This window comes from Cyprinodon variegatus, unplaced genomic scaffold (assembly GCF_000732505.1).
Source record: "Cyprinodon variegatus isolate N-32 unplaced genomic scaffold, C_variegatus-1.0 Scaffold1207, whole genome shotgun sequence".
In the NCBI taxonomy this organism is placed as follows: domain Eukaryota; kingdom Metazoa; phylum Chordata; class Actinopteri; order Cyprinodontiformes; family Cyprinodontidae; genus Cyprinodon; species Cyprinodon variegatus.
The window spans coordinates 33655-39978 of record NW_015151660.1 but is presented as its reverse complement, the minus strand read 5'-3'; the positions used below and the strand labels follow the sequence as shown (position 1 = coordinate 39978).

General features: G+C 42.7%; 1 protein-coding gene across 1 annotated transcript in view; it reads left to right on the top strand.

Moving 5' to 3' along the window:
- The window catches only part of eif2ak3 (eukaryotic translation initiation factor 2 alpha kinase 3), a 46189-nt gene that overhangs the window by 10705 nt on the left and 29160 nt on the right, over positions 1-6324 (top strand). The gene's annotated exons all lie outside the window — the stretch shown is intronic.

The following is a 6324-nucleotide window of genomic DNA, read 5'->3' as shown; positions in this document are numbered from 1 at the left end:
CAAATACAGACAAACACAGACTCACCCCACCAACAATGTATCCTGTAATCTATAAATATTCTAGTTGTCTGCTTTGATCCGGCCCTCAGATGGTGACGCGCGGCGCTCTGGTGCCGCCTGTCAGCTGTCAGCCCACCGTTCTCCTCCATCTTTGCGTTTCACACCTGTGTGTGTTTTGAACCTGTGTTTGTGTGCCAGTCGCTCAGGGTTGAGGCTTCGACTCGTCGGGGGGGTGGGGTGGGGGTTGGTTGCTCCACTGGGCTCTGGAGAACCTTAGGGAGCACCAGCAGGTGAGACCAGAGAGGACGGTCCACCCCCACCCCCTCCTCCTGTAACCCCCTACAGTGACATCCATGTCTTGGCCCCCCCCAGGGCTCTTTAGCAGCTATGGCTCTTCTGGGCCGCTTCGCCCGGGAGCCGGCTTCCAACAGTCCCACTGCTTAGCAACAGCCAATCAGCCGAGCCAGGCTACTTGTCAGCCAATTGCAACAGAAAGACGGGTCAGTGGCCACATGGGTCTGCTTACAGTAAGATGAAGTTGAGACTTTTATTTTAATTTTTTCCTAACTTTCCGCTCCTCTGCTTTCTGAATCTAAAGAAGGTTGTGTGTTTTATTAATAGACTCTGTCCTTAAAATAACAGGTCGCAATAATCAATCTCTCCTTTAAGGAGTTGTAATAGAACCCACTGAACTCATTTCTTCTATGACCCATCTGATTGCATTTAGCCGCCTGTTTTTAACCATGAAGCTGTAGATGACAGTCAGCATGCTTGTAAAGCAACGCTGGTCTTAAGCAGGATTATCAGTCGGAGGGACTTTTATTAGGTCAGTGGTTATTTTGGTACATCTCAGCACTGCAGTATGGGTGGGGCAGCGGCAAAAAGGTGTGATTCTCTGAGAGAGGGAGAGGATAAAAACACAGCGGGCTGATGGTTAGTAGGACCACGCTGTCTTGTTTTCACTCTCACCGTCTCATCACTGCTTAGCAACAACCAATCACATCCTCCACTCCGAGCCGTCTCCTGGCCAATCAGCGGGCGGGAGCGTGGCGCCACAGAGTTTGGATTTTACCACGTGCTGCAGGAGGAGAGAGGACGGTGTGCAAGGTGGTGGGGGGGATTTTTTTTTTATGATGTTTTTTCCAAGTAAAAAGTGCAGCAAGTTTTTTATTTCAACCACACCCTTTGCTCTGTGCTGCACTGCTGCTGCTTGAGATAAGGAAGCAGGTTGTTATCAGCTGGTGGAGGACACAATGAGGAAGAAAGGCAGAAACAGATCCATCATTTAAAGCCAGAGTAAATGGAAAACAAATCATTTGAGATTATTAGTGAAGCATCCCATTTTGAAGCCATAATGAAACTTTAACTCTGGGGACCCCAGAACCTTATTTAAAAAATGTATTTAAAAAGAATGAATATAATTGCTTAATCTTCTTTATTAGTGTCATTTCTGTCAGGCTGAACATTTTGGGAACCTCTGGTTTAAAATGGCATAAATAGGTTAAAAGTTTGACCTCAGTGCTGCTAATTTTTGTTGGGCTCAGTGAAGTAAAGAGTAAATCTGTGCTGCCCCTCCTACACCTATTTCTAGGCAGTTCTGGCAAGCAAGGTAAAAATTGCCACTAAACTTTTTCTTCTCTCCTATTGGAGAAAAACTAAACTAGGATGGAAGCAACTCTGAGTTAAGTAGCAGGAATGGAAAAAGTATTTTTGTAAAATATATGCAGTAATCGATGAATGCAAAGTTTTAGCTTCCTGAATAAACTTAGCTGTCATTACATTCTTTGAGCCGTTCTGTTTACCCTGATTCCAGCTGCTCAGTTAAACCTGTCCACTGCTGCAGCAGCTGGCTGTGTTGCCGATGCTGGGTGCGGCCAGCTCTGATCCACATCCATAACTTCCTCTCCACGTGTTCCCCACGCTCTCGTATTTTCATCCAGCCCCTCAGCGGCAGTACAGCCCGACGCTCCAACACGCGCGCAGGCTGCTTGCTGTTGCATGGTTACAGGCAGCCCTGCCCCGCCGTTGGCTCACAAGCCGCAGAGCCGCTCGTCCATTGGCTGGCTGAGGAGGAAAACCGCGTTTCCATTGGCTGCTGAGGAGCAGCAGGCTTTCAGGATTGGTCTGGCTCAGGAGCTGGTGCTCCTTGGAGACTGGCTCTGTAAACATCCTGCTCGTTTCTGTCAATGGAGAGAGTGTTTACCATTAGCTGAGTTTTGCCGGCGTGTGCAGACTGAGGCTTAGCGTCTCTGAGGAGCAGAGTCTGGTGAGAGCGAGGCTAATTGTCTCCCTGCTCCACCGTGGGCTTTGTGATTTGAAGGAGAGCTTTGCTCTGCACCATTATGACGTTTTGACAGCATTACAGACGAGGACGCTAACAGCCTGCAGTCTTTTGGCAGCCTCCCTCTGTCTCTGTTTTCCATTCAGATGCCTCTTGAGCGTCTGTGCGTCTGTCTCGGTCGGCAGCAGCAGCAGCCCCACAGGCTGCATGTCATCCCTTTGGAGGCGAGCAGAGCTGCAGCGTCTCGGGGCCCAAATGTGGTAAATAAAATTGCCTTCAGCTCCAAATGATGCAGGAAGGCTCTTTGTTTTGTTTAACTTTTTTTGATCCTCACTTCTCTCTGTTCAGATCATAATACCTAAGTTGTTGAAATAAGTGATTCCCCCCCACCACCACCACCACCACCACCACCACCACCACTGCCCTTCATCCTTTATCTGGAATAAAAAGAGGTCACAAAGCCTTTGATCGCACCCGCAGAATGAAATCTTTTTATCTTTGAAGATGAACTCAGTGCTCTCTGTGACTTTTAGATCACTTTAACATTCAGAGAGCAACTTGCCAGGGTGGGGGGGTCGGCCGAGCGAAGGCCGCCAAAGCTTCCACCCTCTCAGAGAGCAGACTGCTTAGCAACAGCCAATCAGCCTAATATTTTTGGCAGGGTCCCGCAGCCAATTGAGAGAGTGAGAGCAGGCTCAAACGCTGTGTTTTTATTGGCGGCTGCGAGGAAAACAATGTTTTTCTTAGCGCTCCACACTTCAGTGCTGGCGGTGAGGCTGATGATGCCTACAGCAGACTCCAAGAGATAATCTCAGTCAGAGAAGGCGTTAAAAATCTCACAATGTCTTATTGTTTAGTAACACCATTTGCATCTGTATGCTCACTTGTAGCTCCCGCTGAGCTCTAACGAGTTGTTGGTTCACAAATTCTCTTAGAAGTTTGTGTAAGAAGTAATGTTTCTTAAAGTGATTTAGCCTTTTTTAGAAATACGTTAATGGGAATTAAAGTCTTCTGCTGAAAGGGTAAAAATGGTCAATCAGAGATGCACCGATCAAGGAGGTTGGAGCTGGCCAAATTTTCACAATCAGCTCTGCTTTCAAAATGATAAGTCCTAAAAAATAAAACATTCATTAAAACAAAGTCAAACATTTCTGCTTTTTGTTGTTTTACAAAAAATGTATTTCCTCTGCAAAAAACCTTTGTCAAAAAATTATAGTAGATAAGGTCTAATAAAAAAAAAAAAACTTTTAAAGTTTTCTTTATTGATCTAAATTTGTTAAATCAAGAGAGCAGCTCGCTGAGTTAAACTTGAGTCTTTATTGAACATAAAGTTCAGTTACCAAATATGCCTATGTAATTAAAAGTTTTAGTGTTAATTGATCTAATGGTAAAATTCCTGAACGTTTATAGAAATAGTAACACCTGAAACTGCATCCAGTCCGCTTTCTTAGAACGGCAGAGAAAGCCTTCCTCTGCGGCTCCAGCGTTTGATTGTTTTCATGGCCTTAAATACCCTCTTGTCTAAAGTTAATTTTTTAAATATTTTCTTGCTGCATGAAGGAAAGCGGACTTGTAGCTCGTACGTACTAATCAATGCACTTATCTACGCATTGATCCACACACTAGCTGCAAATCTCTCTCCTTTACGCCTGTGTAAACAGACCTATATTACGCTTGTTACTGCCATCTAGAGGGCTGGAGTCAAACAAGATGTTTACTCTTTTTAAATGTGACCTGGATAAAAATTTAACGCATGTTTGATTATAATTTTTTTTTTACTGCGGCTATATTCTTTATATATTTTACAGTCATATGTTTATATAACTGTTTTTATATATATTTTTTTTATATTTTTCAAGGTTGCACTTTTAAAAAGATGAAATTGTCCAGAGAGCTGTTCCAAACGAAATTTCTTTTCGTTTTTCACTTGTGTAAACAAAATGACAAATAAATCTGTCTTAGTCATTCCAAGCTAAGTTAACTCTCCAACATTAATTGAATGCATCAAAACTACCATTAGTTTTGAGTGCATTAACTACCATTACTGAACCTCTGGGACATTTTTGTTTCATAGTCTTTAGGGAAAAAAAAGAAAAGAAAGTTAAGAGAAAACTTTTTGGAGAGATAAGGCTATATATTTCTTTATTTTTGTTCCTTAAATTGCTTTAATACCTGTAGTCTTCAATTTAACCTCTGAACAGAGACACTGTATGGTACATTTTCCATTATCTAAATATTTGTTTGGGATAGATATCAATGACATCACCTCCTAGATCCTTTTCTTTCACCATGTATTGAAAATATTGTTTTTTGTCTAAATAAACTAACCGCTTGCGAACTTGTCAAAAGTGTTATGCTTCCTTTTATTGAGTTCAAGGTGTTTTTTTTAGATTTAAGTTAAAGAAGTTTAATTTTAGCGCTTGTTATACTAGCCATTAGTGTCAGCCTTTAAAACTGACTAACCAGGATTTATGCTAAATGGAGACTTCAAGAGATTCATGTACTATTGATCAGATATTAACTGCTTATGAACTTTTAACAGAACTTTTGCCTCATAAACTAGAACTCTCTTTTAGGGGTTTAATTATCCAAGGTGACTTTAAAGCATACTCTTGAGTAGGTGAACCTCCGCCTGCACTCTCCTCCCTGGTTAAATAAAGCTGAAATGCCATGTTGACACCTTCACCTCTTAGACAGATACAAATCAATAGTCAGGATGGGGCTGCAGGCAGAGCTCTGAACATGACTGACAAGCAATGCGGCGGAAACCCTAACAGTTTGGCGAAGGGTGGGGTTAGATGTCTCAATTCATCCAAGTCATCCTGTTACTAGAGGGAAAGGAGCGCTGTTAGCAGATATTGCTGTGTGAGCACATAAACAGCAATGGAGGCCATTAGTAGAATTTGCACTTAGTGCTAAACCTCTTCATCTGTTTAACTATTAGGTAGAGCGGAGGAATTAATTGGAGGAGGGGAAAAAAAAGGAAAAATCCATCTCCTCATTACTTCTTAAAATCTTTCCTCCAGGGTGAGGTGATCTCGTGCTGTTGGAAATTCTCAGCCCATATATCATGCAAAGTAAATACTTCCCCCCTCCTGTGTCCTATTTCCCCCCAATTCTCAGCTGTAGCTTCTCGCTGTCGACCGGCTCTCTGCCTCTGAATGAAAAATGGATTCATTGAGTGTTGAGAGGAGTTCGGTGCTTTCTAACAAAAAGCAGCAGAGGTTACCATCCGTACAGGAGGCTGCGGTTATATCCTTAAAGATACTTTCTATTGAGGTAGTGCATTTCTCCACATTGAAGATCAGCGTTAAAATAGTAGAGATCAACCAATGCAGACTCTTTAAAGGGATCCAGGATTAGCTGAACATGTCGGCCTAAATTTTCTTTAATTTTCCTATTAATTAAAAAAAAGTTATACTTTTTGTGATACATAAAAAAACGTATAACTACTTAAAATTTGTTCTGTTTTCTCTGTTCAGTTCTGGCTCGGTTCTCAGATAACAAAGAGTGCACAAACAGACAGCGTCATCTCCTAAAGTCAGCCTCCGTAGTCATGAAATTTCAGACATTCATAAAAATGTAAGGTTCCCTACCATGCGACACGATGTCCAGTGTTGATTCTGCTTAGCAGTGTGATCAACCTCATCTTCCGTTGTTGTTTCCTGCGTCTGTAAGCCCTGATTGTTTGTCGTATCCACTTCCCAAAACCCGACTCTGTCAAGTAAATTCACCAAGGACTGCCTTCTTCACATGCCTCTATGCAAACTTCCTGAATGTTACAGGCGCTGCCATGTTGGTTTGCTTGTTTACCAACAGTAGAGCAGTAGTACCATAGCTCGTCACTAGGAGGCAGAAACCGTGCTAGCATGATGGGTAAACAGAACCAAGCTCAGAAGGGTTAATTGATCCAAACTCGGTCCAAACTCGGCATGGATCTGTTTTCAGAAGGTAGAATGGGGCTAACATTAAAGGAATAGTACACCCAAAACATGATTAGCCTTCCTTTTCTACTCACCCCCATGCTGAACAACACTCTGGAG